This window comes from Penaeus monodon, chromosome 20 (assembly GCF_015228065.2).
Source record: "Penaeus monodon isolate SGIC_2016 chromosome 20, NSTDA_Pmon_1, whole genome shotgun sequence".
NCBI lineage: Eukaryota > Metazoa > Arthropoda > Malacostraca > Decapoda > Penaeidae > Penaeus > Penaeus monodon.
This window is the reverse complement of record NC_051405.1, coordinates 12,801,880-12,802,346: the sequence shown is the minus strand read 5'-3', so window position 1 is coordinate 12,802,346 and position 467 is coordinate 12,801,880.

The following is a 467-nucleotide window of genomic DNA, read 5'->3' as shown; positions in this document are numbered from 1 at the left end:
ATGAACAAAGGCAAACCGACAGCTTAACCGACACAAAGGCGAAAAGCCACACATACACATACAACACCGAAACCACAGGGAAAGCCAGACCAGGCGAACCACAGCCCAAGACTCCCACAGGACTCGGCACGATCGGCCAGCCGGTCCTCGGCTTTAAAGGGAAGGAGAATCCGAGGGGGGGGGGCAGGGCGTGAGACCGGAGCCGCGTCATGAGTTATGGAAGCCTTGGTCCGCACAGCCTCGGAGATTAGGATTCGCTATGGCCTCTTCCTGGCCCGAGGCTCCCCCGAGGTGCACGGCGCGCTCGGGGAGGCGGAGTGGCTGAATTATGCCCCTGCGGGATTTTTGCATTTGCACTGGTAAATCCCCGCTCTCTCGTTCCGTTCCCCGCTCTCTGCGAGGCACTGCGGGTTGGGTTTAAAGGCCGCACGTCTTTTCTCCGGCTGGGTATTCTAACACTGGTGTTG